Source organism: Microtus oregoni, unplaced genomic scaffold (genome assembly GCF_018167655.1).
Source record: "Microtus oregoni isolate MIOR12 unplaced genomic scaffold, Mior012 000016F_ref0000370, whole genome shotgun sequence".
Lineage (NCBI taxonomy): Eukaryota > Metazoa > Chordata > Mammalia > Rodentia > Cricetidae > Microtus > Microtus oregoni.
Window position 1 is genome coordinate 27,316,512 of NW_024543075.1, and position 13,925 is coordinate 27,330,436.

The window sequence follows — 13,925 nt, forward strand, 5'->3', positions numbered from 1 at the left end:
TAAGGTAGTATGCCTCAAAATGATGTCCCTCTTGAGACACCGTGGCTGTGGTTACCTCACAAGACATGTTTATGATTGGACCTGTTAGCCTTTCCTCATGGATAGGAGAACGATTCTTGACGCTAGACCTCTCCCCAGGGGAGGGGCTACTTTCAACTTAATGTTTGCTAAGGGACGAAAGTATCATTTTGTCAGGGGTCTAGTCACTGAAAAGTCACACCTGGTCCAGTAAATAACCTCCGGCTTGCACTTATGCAAACAAACCTTAAATTCAGTAGGGCATACCCAACACACACAAGGCTTGCAAGCTGGAGGGAGGCATCCCAAGAAGGATTTGGGCAAGAAGTGAGGGGTGAGAAAGGGTAATGGAGATGAAAATCTCCTGTGTGTGTCTGTGTATGTATGTATGTATGTATGTATGTATGTATGTATATGAAACCACCAAAGAACAAATTATAAAGCAGATACATGACTTTGCTCAACTCCTAGGAATCCATATTGAAAAAAAATTAAGAATGCATGCGCATGTGCAAAGCACAAGCTATGAACACCTTCATCACAAACTTGTAAATGGCAGCAAATAAAATTATACATAAATGTTTAGAGTCTTCATTAAACATATCATGGGATATTCATTCAGTAGACTAGTATGCAGATCATCTAAATGATTTAATTTCATAGGAGGATGGTCATAAAATCAAGTGAAAATGAATAGTTTAAAAATAATGTCTATTCTATCTATGATCTGCCTTTCTGTAGAAATTAGAGCTACATGTACATCAGTCAGAAGTCTGGAAGGCTGTAACACGATGTGTGTCTATGTCATCGTGGATGTGTGCAATTTGTTTCCGAGTCCTCCCCTTTATGTGAAATTTCACTTTTCATAGTTTCAGCCACCTATGATCAACCATAGTCTGAAGAAGTTAAAATAGAAAACTCCAGAAACAATCTGTTTTGCCTTGTGCGTTTTCTGCACAGTGTGGTGAGATCTGTGCTGAACCACTCTGGTTCCCTCCTGTCAGAGATATGAATCGTCCCTTTATCCAGCCTTTCCATGGTGTATACCCATTAGGCTCTCGTTCACTGCTGTGGTTAGCAGGCTGGCTAGTGTGGCATCAGTATGTGGCTATAATTATTCTATTCCTGGTTGTCATTATTATCAATTTCCTACTGTGCTTAACCGTCACATTTTAATCCTGGGTCCGTGTGTATAGAACACACATAGAATATCCACAGTCTCAAGTACACGATACAGGGTAGGGGCTGTCCCTAGCCTCCTTTTAAGGTGAATGAAAATGATGCTACTGTAGAGGGGTCAAGGTAATTTTCATTTTCTGTTTATTTGTCTATCTGTTTGCAATGAGGAAAACGTTAGAACAGGTTTTGTTGGAGCACACTGTCCTCAGGGGAGCCTTCCTGTTTCCAGTTGCTGCGAACGCTCTCCCCATGTTTCTGAGCTATGCTTGTCTTGAGAGATGGGTGCTGGAATGAAAATTCCTTGAGGAAAAGACAGACCACACTTCCTCCATGTCATCTCTATTTTCACCTCTGAAGATGTTTGTGGCATTGGATAAGTGCATTAGGAGACCTTATAATTTGGCCTTTTAAATAATGATTTGCCAGCTCCTGTTATTGAATTAAGACTTTATAAAAAAAAAAAAAGTCACACGAGATCTAAGCTGAGGTGAATAGTTTCTTCCAACTCTGAATTTGCAGGTAGATAGATAAGCAGGAAAAAGCTGAAGTGAGGACCAGCGTCTCATACCAAACAGGCTCGGAACAGGCTGGACTACCCTGTCTCATTAGTTTCCTCGGAGGGCTTTTGTCACCTTGGATTGCTTTGTGGGCCTCCTGATTGCCCTTTGTTATCTGAAGACATCTGACACAGGAGTTTGGAAGGAAGATTGATGTTTCTGTTTAGGGCAGGAATGAGGCAGTGAGCAAGAAGGAAATTTGGGTGTCAACGAGAGAGACAAGCTTCAAAGCTAGATTTTCTACTGCTGCGCGTGCGCTTATTGGGAATGAGATACATGCATTTTAGGTGCACAGTGAATTCAACCTTGGAGCACCCACCCTTGGAAGCTGGCCCTGAGCCTGCTACTTTCTTTTCCCATAATGTACCCCGCTGGTCTCCTCCACACCTCCAGGGCTTGCTGGGTCATCGAACCTCTATTTCCAACTGGCTTCATCTGAATACCCACCGTACCAGCAAGTGAAGGCAGGCTCCCAGCTGGGGGTGCTTGGGAGTTTATTTCTGAAAATGGACCTGTCTTCACATTTAATCTCCTCTCTGGGTACACAGCCTCTGAGCAAACATCTGGAAAATGAGTTGAGTCAGCTGAGTGGTTGAGCTTTCTACACCGCATGAATTTTCTTACTTAGCATACAGTCAGCTACAGGAAGTGAGAATGCCTAGTCCCATTTCACAGGTGGAAACACTGAACCTCAGAGCATAAAGGTGAATTGTCCAGGGTGACACAAAAGTGTGTGGCTGAGGCTGGCTGGGAGGCTGAGTGTTCTGGCTACCAGGAAGATAAATTTCTTCTCTCTTTGCTGGTTGGCATCAAAGAGTGAGATGGTGGAGCTGAATATTCGTGTTTGGTGTGTGCACAACACTCACGAGCATGCAATTTTAAATGCACTTTGTTGGGATTAATGAGTCCTGGCCTTCAGTTGCTTTTCCCTCCTAGAACCTTCTAATAAGTTACTAGAAGCTGTGCCTAGTCAGAGGATCAGAGGATCACCTGTTGACCATTAACTGCAGTGTATTTAAGTCTACATGGTGTTAATAAAGATGGGCTTTCTGAACCAGCGTTTGGAGCTGCGTGTGTCAGTCTGTCTCTGCTTCTGTGTCTTCAACCTCCAGCCCCTTGCCCGAAGCTCGGTAACTGGGTGCCAGCGCACAGAGCGCAGACACGGGGGCGCGGTGCGCGGCACACTTGGCATGTTGGGATGCAGGAGGTGTTTAGAAAAGCGAAGCAAGACCTAGCTTGGAGTTTTATAAGGATTCCAGTATTTCTTATGCTTCTTGGGCTGTGTCACAGTGCTGTGGGGGAGAGGATGGTGTGTCTTGTTCTGGTTGACTCAGGGGTTCTTCTCAGGCTGTCTCCTTTGACCACAGACTCCGCCACCCTGATGCTCTTGAGGCATAGCCTGTGTCCTCACAGCGCTGCTAATTATCTCATGGCTTGCCATTCACAACACAATCCTTGCTCCTAGATGAGCCCCTACCCCAGCACTGGTATGTTGTCCTTTGGATTTGAATGTCTCCTCAAGGTTCATGTATGGAAGACTCAGTCCTTAGTTGGGTTCACATTAAGGATATTAAGGAATGTGTAAACTTGTAGGTGGGACTTTTTGGAAGAAGTAGGCAAGTGGGGACAGTCTTTGAAGGGTTTAAGGAAACCTAGAACCTGTCCCCTAAGGCTGCTACAAGCTGAGCAGCTTTTCTCTACCACACCCCTACCCCCACCCCACTCCACTGCCTTTCTGTAGACCAGAAACGGAGCTCTATAACTACAGACACACCCAAACCAGGAGCCAAGTCAGCCTTCCCCCTAGGCATTTTGTCACAGCAGAGGAAAATGATTAGCATCACAAGAGAGTTATCTCTCCCTTAGAACCCTAGAATAACACCTCCCTGCCTGCTGTGTGACAAAACTTTCCACGGGGAGACAACACTCATGTCTATTCACCACCGAGGGAGCCCACAATAGTCCACAGTCCACAGACCACCAAACTCCGTCGTAATGAACCGCGAGTTTGATCGAGGTTACTTAAAGAGCATGGGTAAAGCATTGCTTAGTCAAGCAGAAATGACTCAGAGACAGTTCCATCACCAAACCCACCCTGACAGAGATGACAGCTCACAAAAGCTGGGAATGTGGAGCACCCTGCACAGCCAGAAGGCAGCTCTGTTGTCTAGAAATGTCCCTTCCAAGTGGCTCAGCTTTTTTAAACCTCTCCTGGACAGCTTCTTCCTGGTAACTGCTCTGATCTCAGAATCCTCTTTGCAACTTGGGTTAGCTGAGGTTTTTATTTACACTGGCAGAGAGAGGCCTGGACAATCCGGTCACTTTCAGGGACTTCCTGAAGCTATTGTGAATCATTTACTTCTCTGTTTAAAGAGCTTTCCCGCAGGCTAGAGTTTTTCAGTCTCCGCAGAAACTGTTACACAAACCTTGTAAAACCATCCAAATCTCCAGGATGGTTAGCCCTGCTCACTCTGGACGAGTGGCTAAAATTTGTTTCTCATACACCTCAAATTTCAAAAATTGCATCATTATGTATTTGAAGTATAGTTTATATAACATAAAATGCAAATAAAAAATGATATTGTCACTAATCCTTTATGAATTTAGTATAATGTATTTTAATCATATTTATTCTTCCACTCTCCCCTAATTCCTCCCAAACCTGCCTCCCAACCCCCTAACAGTAATTATTAATGACACTAATGACTTTTCATTGCTGTAGTAAAATAACTGAGAAAATCAACCTAAAGTAAAAGCAGGTTTATTTTATTGGGGGGGGGGGGTGTCTTTCACAAGTCACTCTGCGATCTAGGATAGGGAGACATCCCCCTGACACCAGATAGCATGAATGCTGATGTGGAGGGAAGGTCAGGTTTGGAGTTGCTTCTTCAACAAATGTATGCTGAACAAGTCTGCAAAAACTACAGAGAAAAGGAAACCGAAGACACTGTGGCTGCTTCCAGGTGCTCACACTCAATGATCCAGCAGCAAAGCTTCAGCCCCTTGGTGGACCTTACAGCAGCTTTCGGTGTTCCGGTAGGCGGTCAGGCAGTCAGTCCACGCTCCCCACTTCCCAGCACAGGATACATTCGACTGCCTGGTTCTTGTCACCCCTTTCGTGCTTTCCTCCTGAAGCTCAAGGGCTCCCACCTGCTTCCCCAACACGGTAAAACTCTTAGCAGGGTGTCTGAGGCTGCCTGCGCCCATACAGCTGCCTTCGTCCACACAGTCCTCTCAGCCAGTCTTCCTCTGGGCGCCTTGTTACACCAGCAGCTTCCATAGAAGGCGTCTGGTCCTGGGATGAGAAGAAGTTCCTCCTGTCTGGAATCACACCGAATTCATCAATGGGTCCTTCCTCATCCTGGGCCCTGTTTATTCTGTTCACATAGGGTCAACACGCGCAAACGCCGTGTTCTGACCCAAACCAGAACAAAACAGAATCTCTCTGCAAGAACCTGGCCCATTCATGGTCTAGCTGCGAGTGGAAAAGGATCAGTACTGTTGGCGGTACGGGCGGTAACTGTGCGAGCCCAGGAACAACTCTTCAGCAAAGCCCTGAAGCTGGAGTCTGTGTAAATTAGGATTCCGCATCCGTGTTCGTCAGGGAGGCTGATCAGTTACTGGCACTGAGAAGACTGGCGCTTTGATTAGAGCTGCCGATACGAGGACTAAACTAAACATGTCTCTGCCTCAAGTTCCCTGAAAGTGTAGTGTGACTAAAACGGGAAGTTTTCTCACATGCAGATGGAAAGAGCTAGAACAGTTGGTTGATCTCAGAGTTCCCTTCTAGCCATGGAGGAAGCTAAACAGAATCTTAATTCATCTCTCTATGATTTAATTTTTCTGCATCAGGAGGGAACAGCAGCCCGGTCTTGGTATTTAAGAAATATATATATATATATATATATATATATATATATATATATATATATATGTTGATAATTCATCTATAGGCAGTCATATATAATAAATGCGGGTCCAAAGGATACCTTCATTAACAGGCAAGTGAGGATTTATGGGCTTCCTCTTATCCACATGACTGCCATTATTTATCTCCTATTAACGGCCTTTCTGCCCAGCAGACAGCTCTATGCCTATTAGCCTCTGTTTAAACGGCATCTTTAGGATCTGGGGTGAGTCACTGGCCTCCAAGCTCATTTGCATTTTTTCATTGCTTATGAAAGCTTGATTTATGTCACAGAGCCAGGATGGCTCATTTGGAGTCATATTTAGATCCCTACTTGTAGCCAAGGCATCTGAAGATGTCTTGTGAATCCACGAGCACCTATGTGAATGAATTGGTTTTCATGATGGAGACAGGATTGTACAGAGCCATGAGGATGGTGGTTCGTGAAAGAATATGGCTGAGCACGGACATTCCATGCCCCCTTACTGCCTGTGTGGTGTTGGGCCAGTTACTTGAGCATTGGAGGGCTTGCTTTTGTCTGACTGCAGAATGAGTTGACTTTAGGAACTGTTTGATGGTTCTAACGGTTTGACATTGTTTTGTGTGTGAAGAGCTTAGCCTTCTGTCCTGCCAGAGGAGGTGTTCAATATGTCTTGATTCCCAATATAATGGACTGTACCATACCCGAACCTTCCATCAAGGAGGGCAACAGAGAGAAGAAAAAGGGGTAGTTCTCTTGAGAGATCATGCGCATTGTCGAGGCCGGTTCTGAAGTCCTGGAGTTTATGTTTGAAACCAAGAGCCAGGGGAATATGAACGAGGGCTAGTAACTTCATTTGTCTTTGGGCAGAAGAAGTTTAGGGGAAGCTGGAGTATACTGCATTTGCTTTACCCTGTGTCCTGGTGCTTCTCACCTCAGCAGAGCCACCAATGACTAGGAGCTGTCTCTGCACACACTTCTACACAGCTGGCTAACACTTCCGACATATACTGTGTCAGATGCAGTCTGTGTTTGCACTCAATCCTCACAATCATCCTTCAGTTGTCACTGTATACATGAGGAATTAGGGGCCCAGGATGGTCATCATTGACCCATTGCATAAGTGGGAGACCTGAAACTTGTATACCCAAACATAAGCACCCCATTTCTGACAGGGTCTCACTATCCCCAGAGCTTTTGACTTTCTATCAGCTAGTTCTGGTCAGTGACTTGACTCCTCTCACAGTGGATGTTTCAGTTTCAACATTCCAGATGTTGTGCTGACATAGACCAGGGCACTGACATTAGCCACACCTGCATCCATCTGCTATACCAGAGGACCGCATCTGTCAGTTCTCCTGCTTCTCTTGTTCACCAGCTCTGAGCATCGCGTGAGTAAGGACTTGTGAATGGTGCTTGCCTATGTCAGCTCGCACTCCTTGGTACTCAGGGCAACTTTCCTGCTACCCAGGTTTAGCACCTCATTCTGGTGTCCAGACCAAAGGTTTCAGGTTCTCCACGCCCAGGGAGAAAGTTTCTGGTAAAGAATGCAGTCTTCCCAGAGCCCAGATGGTGATGGATTACCACAAAGATGCTTTTCATTCAGCTATACCGGGCAGATTCTCCTCGTCTGCCCGAGGGAAGGATGGCAATCTGCACATGTGCTGATGATGTATAATTGCGGTCGCTCTAAGCCTCCTGCACATCTGGGCTAATGGCTCCAGGTTCCACGACGATCCTGATATTTTACCCAGTTCTGTACTTGAATGGCCCCATTCTGCCCCTGGCAGTAGTAACAGCTGGCTTCCGAGGTAGCTTTAACCATCCTGGCTTGACACACCTGGTTTATCACGTGTGAAGATGACAGCGATCACCAAAACTTCCGTCACGGCTTCACTCCCGGGGAGACGTTCTCATTCAGGGGTTTAATTTGGTTTTGTTAAAACATGAGTCCTCTTTAAAAAGCCCACATGACAGAAATATTAACTTTAGAAATGTATGAGCAATGGGACCCAAGGTCAGGATAAAGAAATATGTAGTCAAATCCTGCCTTGCTTGTCACAGCAGAGTGGAGCTTCGGGAATTGTTAAGCAGGTAACAGGGAAACCAAAGGAGAAAATGCTCCTTCCACTGAGGTAAATGCATTTTGGACTCCACATGGCGTGATTTTTCTCATTTTCCATGTAAGAGACAGAGGTTTAGGTATGAAAGAAACGCCAGTGTTCTCGGGCCTGGATTGTTGCTCGGTGGTGCAATACTTGCCTAGCATGCAAGAGACCTTAGGTCACACACACACACACACATGCAGATGCATGTGCACCTGTACACACACACACACACACACACACACACACACACACGACAGCCAACAATATCATTCCTTTTATTCCTTATTTCAACTTCAACTTAACCCCAAGTTCCCAAAAAAACTAAGTTGTTTTAAACAATTTTCCACCCTGAGCTGGTGAGGTAGCTCAGCAGGGTGCTCGTCATTGAGCTGACCACCTGAACTGGATGTGTGGAACCTACATGGTGGATGGAAAGAACCAGTTTCTCCAAGTTGTCTCTGCCTCCACGTGTGTACTGTGGTGCACTCGCGTGTGCGGGCACATACATACACTAATAAATGAGGAAAGAATTTAAATATCCATCAATAATGAGAATTTCCTATTCCTACAGTAGCTTAGCATTTATTAGTTGAATGTTCCAATGGAGCTTTTTGTTGTGAAACACGGGGTCTGGGAGTAGGCAAATCTTTCACCCAAACTGGGAGCCCAAGGCCCTTTGGTGATGGTGTTGTTCTGTAAGTATGAGCCCCATCCTTCACAGGGTGCCTGTCCTCAGATCTGATGTTCCCGAAGTACCAGGAAAACCAGAGTTTCTAGCTTTTAGAAGATGCACCATCCTCAGGTCCCTGGGCGATTCCTACTTCCCTCCTGAGCCCAACTGGTAAACACAATCCATATCTCTCTTATGCTCAGAAGCCTGCTCCAGGCAAAGAAAATCTACAGGATCTCTTTGGGATGAAAAAACCAAACATACGGCTAAGAAAACAGATTAATAATTCAAAAAGTTATCTGCCACAGGTAGGAAAAAAATAAATCAAACCATTAATTTCCCTCTATACTTTTTCTCTCAGCAGTGACTCTATGGGGCTCGGGTTCTGTGGTAATTGAAGGCTCTGAGAGCTGCCTTCCATTTTTTAATTGGGTCATTAGTGTTTCTTCAACCATCTTATCTCATGGGTTTCCACCCTACTTTTTATAGTTGGGGTGGTTTTTTTTTCCCTCCCCCTCTTAGATCTTAATTTTGCAAATAAGGATGGAGAAGTGGCATTAAGATCGGCCTCATTATCACACCGCAGCTTGGCACGGCATTCCTCTCTCCATCTTTATTAGCACAGCCTCTGATTTTTAAGCTCATTTGCATAATTCCTAGCATCCTGGGTTTATTCAGGGGGCCTTTTGAAGAAGGCAAGAAGGTCTCTTTTATACCGAAGGGCTCTTCATTAGGAGTGCAGCGAAACAGCAGCCGAGAATGCAGTCTCTGGAAATGAACACTGCTTAGTCACCTCCCGACAAGTTGGCCAACTTTCGGGCCTTAGTTTCTCTACTTGCAAAACTGAAGGACGGGGCTACCACCAGATACCAAGTTAAATTCATTTAGAAAAAGCACAGTCTGTATATATAGTCAGATGCTGTTATCATGCCTCTATTAGGGAGGAATTACTGACTTGTAGAATACAGGAGAGGGCTCAAAGAAGAGTTTGAGGAGTTTGCAGACAGCCGACTGAGAACTGAACCCGGATCAGCAAACCAAGCTCCAGCAGCGCTCCAAGGCCTCGCTTGCCACCTGTCCTGCCACTCACCCTGTTCCCCGGGGACTACCCACTCTCCTGGCTTCTAACACTGCAGGTTAATTTTTACCTATTTTTAACTTTCTATAAATGAGTCAGACAGGACGCTCTATATTTGTCTTATTTCTTTCGCTTAATATTTTAGCATAAGATGCTCTCTGTTTTAGCGGCAAGGATTCCTTTCCCTTTGCTCCACTGTACAGGTCCATTGGAGGATATGCTGCAATATTTTTCTTGTCCACTTTTTAAATTTTTTTTATTTTTTATTTATTAAAGATTTCTGCCTCCTCCCCGCCACCACCTCCTATTTCCCTCCCCCTCCCCCAATCAAGTCCCCCTCCCTCGTCAGCCCCAAGAGCAATCAGGGTTCCCTGCCCTGTGGGAAGTCCAAGGACCACCCACCTCCATCCAGGTCTAGTAAGGTAAGCATCCAAACTGCCTAGGCTCCTACAAAGCCAGTACGTGCAGTAGGATCAAAAACCCATTGCCATTGTTCTTGAGTTCTCAGTAGTCCTCATTGTCTGCAATGTTCAGCGAGTCTGGTTTTATCCCAGGCTTTTTCAGACCCAGGCCAGCTGGCCTTGGTGAGTTCCCGATAGAACATCCCCATTGTCTCAGTGTGTGGGTGCACCCCTCACAGTCCTGAGTTCCTTGCTCGTGCTCTCTCTTCTTCTGCTCCTGATTTGGACCTTGAGATTTCAGTCCGGTGCTCCAATGTGGGTCTCTGTCTCTGTATCCTTTCATCGCCTGATGAAGGTTAATATTCAGGAGGATGCCTATATGTTTTTCTTTGAGCTCACCTTCTTATTTAGCTTCTCTAGGGTCAAGAATTATAGGCTCAATGTCTTTTATTTATGGCTAGTAACCTAATATGAGTGAGTACATTCCATGTTCCTCTTTTTGGGTCTGGCTTACCTCACTCAGGATAGTGTTTTCTATTTCCGTCCATTTGCATGCAAAATTTTGGTGGACAGTTGCATTTCTTCTGGCTTCCCACTATGGAGAAGAACAAAGGTATATGATTCATCCTGAGCCATGATCTTTGGAGACTTTACAGGTGAGCACATTTTATAGGAATGTGTTCTGCTCAGCATTACTGGTCATTTGGAAGCGCTAGAGTAGACACCACCATGGGTTCCTTCCACATGGCTGTAACAAGTGACTCTCTTGCCAGCCATGAACATGAACCCCAGTCACTGGACGGTCTCACTCATGGTGTACAGTTATATCACCTTGAATTTGCCCAATGAATACTAGACACTTCATTGTTTCAACTCTTCATTTTGAAGTAGGTCCATACTTAGAGATAAGCTCAAGCCTAGTACAAGATTAAAAAATTTTACTCATGGGGCTGGAGAGATGGCTCAGAGGTTAAGAGCACTGTCTGCTCTTCCAAAGATCATGAGTTCAATTCCCAGCAACCACATGGTGGCTCACAACCACCTATAATGGGATCTGGCACCCTCTTCTGGCCAGCAGACACACATGCAAACAGAATACTGTATACATAATAAATAAAATCTTCTTAAAAATTTTTTTACTCATATTGAGCAATTGTTCTGTATTTGACTTTCTTAAAATATGAGCATTTTGGATATCATGTCCCATTAAACATTACGTCAGTGTGTTTGCCAAGAGCTACTTCTTATATAAGCACAGAAGAATAATCAAAATAATAAAATCAACATTTCTGAAATGAAGTTGTGTAATCTACAGTCATTCTTCAGAAGCTCCAAGTGTTCCTATCATGTCTCTGAAAGCTTTATTTTCCCAGGTTAGAATTCAGTCCAAGATCACACCTTGCTTGTATTTGGCCTCCACAGTATCATTTATTCTGGAACGTTCCTTTTACAGTCTTCTTTTTTCTTTCAGGATAATGCCATGTTTTGATAAGGGTAGACATATGTAACTGACCATGGTGGAAAATGCCTATGATACAGCTCTCAGTGGGTTGAGGTGGGAAGATTGTGAGTCAGAGGTCATTCAAGTTACATAGCAAGTTTCAGATGAGCCAGAATTTCACAGAAAGATTCTCTCACAGCAAATAAACAAGAAGCAACAAAAAGCTCATAATTTTGCTTTATACATGTCTCCTGGTGAGACTCCAGTTTCACAGTTTTGCTACAGTATTTCATGGGTGACACTATAAGCGTCTTCTGGCTTCACTCGGAAGTGTAGGTATTGGTGGGCTGTCTCGCGATTGATGCTGACCTTGATGCCTGACTGGAGAGTGGTATGTACCATGATGGTTCATTATGAAGTGACATTTTTTTGGTTGGTAAGTGATGTGTCATCTTAAGAGATAGATCCAAAGCCATGCGACTATCCAGTATCTCATCAAACTTCTGCCCACTCATTTTAGTGTCTAGAAATGATTCTCGACTATTACTCTTTGGTAAAGGATGATTTTCTAGTTCTGTGGTTTCTTCATCAACTGGCTAGCATTCATTCCATTGTGCATTTCCATCTCTACAGTAGTTAAATAGTCATCACAATGGACAAATACGGACATTGAAATAGCAAGAGATATCAACACTGCAATATGCTGTGTAGTGGGCATAGCATACCAAAGAGGCGGCATTTGATGGTGAAAAGTGAGAGAATCAATAAGGGACTAGAAAGAGGGAGGTGGTAAGAAATCTGGACAGAGGCTGGATTGAAAGAAATAAGTTCAACAGAGCTGGGGAAGCAGGAGATGGTGGGGTGAGTGACTGTGTAAGAGTCCTAAGCACCCGAGGATTAAATCTCATTCATGGGGTTTTCCTTCCTGGGAGGATTTTTCCCTGCAGTGTCTCTCCTATCAGATGTACCCAGGAACTTCCAAACACAGAGCCTAAAATAACAAATTAGCATCTTCAAGCCCTTGTGGGTCAGGAATGAGGCCAGGTTCAGCAGATGGTTTTCCTACTCCTTGTGGTATTGACTGACATCTGTCACTCATTCATCTTCTTGTTGGCTGGGATTGGGACCAAAAGTCCAGGAAGAAATGTGGATTTCCAGGAACTTGGAACTAATTTTTTTTTCTTCTTCTTCCTGGGACGTTTCACCATTCGATGTTCAAACCACACATTTTTGTGGCACAGTAAGTGCTTTTGAGAAGAAGGGGGTGACGTCTGGGATTCGCAGGGCTTTGTTCTAGAATTTGCCATTCCCATCGAGTCCATCTGATGACTGAGGAGGTCAGCTGGATTTTGCTGGAAGGAGACATGGATTTCCTCTGTTGATGGAGAAAGAAACGTCGCTGGCAATCATAGTAGGGGACTTTCAGGTCACTTCCCCCAGGAAGTCTGCCTTAATTTCTCTAGGCCCCTTTCCTAGCAACTTTTAACAATTATTGTTTTCTATTGATTTTTTTTTGTGTGTATAAAACAATGGATTTCATTACAGTAGCTTGTGCATGTGTATAATATATCTATAAATATAATATATTTATACTCATTTTATACAGCGCTTTATGTTACAGTTATTTGCAGGTATCAATATTTTAGTTTCCATGATCGTCAAAAATAAGCCCACACTTATTTATGTGGAGTAATTAGCTAATAGACAGTTCTGGTACCATATTGGTTGACACACATTGAGAATGTGGAAAACTTATGAAAAATAATATACATATCGCTTCTAGTTTTTTGCTTGGTAAATATGTAATTATCTCTTTCTTTTAGAGAAAGAAAACCAACACCCAGAAAAGAAATGTGAACTGCTTAAAAATGTCTGAGTTACAAACACAGCCTCTTAACATTTGCAGAATTCTAGAAGTTTTCAAGCTCCCTGCATCGAGAATGGCCACGTAAGCTGCTTCTCTTCCGTGGTTCCCAGGAATAGTGCAGCACCAACCACATGCGAATGTCCCTACGGTGTGCTGGCTTAGGCTCCGCTGCTTACTTGCCAAGACAAGGCAGCTGGGCCGTACAGTAAATCTATTATTGATTACTTGGGAAACCTCCACACTGGCTGCGAGAATGACGACACAGTGTATGTTCCTGCTAGCAGTGGATAAAGGTTCCTCTTTCCTCACTAACCCAGATGACCCTCACCAGATGAACAGATAAAAATAATACAGTGTAGACACACAAAGGAAAGGTAAATGGAATAAGGATATTTTCAAGGAAATGAATGGATCTGGAAATCTTTATGTTAAGTGATGAAGTAAGCCAGACTTGGGAAGAAAGACACTATACATTTCTCTCCTATGTACAAACTTTGTTTTAAATCTCTCTCTCTCTCTCTCTCTCTCTCTCTCTCTCTCTCTCTCGCTCGCACACACACACACACACACACACACACACACACACGTATATGTAGGTATGGGTAACGAAACTAGAAAGGGGATCTTGAGAGGGAAAGAGGAGATCTTAAAGGAGAAAGAGTAAAGAGTGGCTGATGGAATCCCGGTGACATGAAAACCAAGGTGGGGGAGCAGAAGGG